Genomic DNA, 236 nt, shown 5'->3' with positions numbered 1-236 from the left:
GGGTGCATGGAGACCCCAAGACACATAGGATCCCATGGTCCATAGACCCCTCCAAGGGCACACACACATCCCAAAGGCACATGGACCCTCCCAGGGCATGCAAGCCTGCAGGGCACATGGGACTCCCCAAATTGTGCAGCCCCCCAGGGTGCAGGGAGGCCCCCAGGATACATGGGGACCCCAATATTTGTGGACCCCAAGGGCACATGGACTACCCCCAGGGCATGCAAGCCTGC

This window comes from Mesitornis unicolor, unplaced genomic scaffold (assembly GCF_000695765.1).
Source record: "Mesitornis unicolor isolate BGI_N332 unplaced genomic scaffold, ASM69576v1 scaffold32692, whole genome shotgun sequence".
NCBI classification, from domain to species: Eukaryota; Metazoa; Chordata; class Aves; order Mesitornithiformes; family Mesitornithidae; genus Mesitornis; species Mesitornis unicolor.
This window is presented reverse-complemented; position numbering follows the sequence as displayed.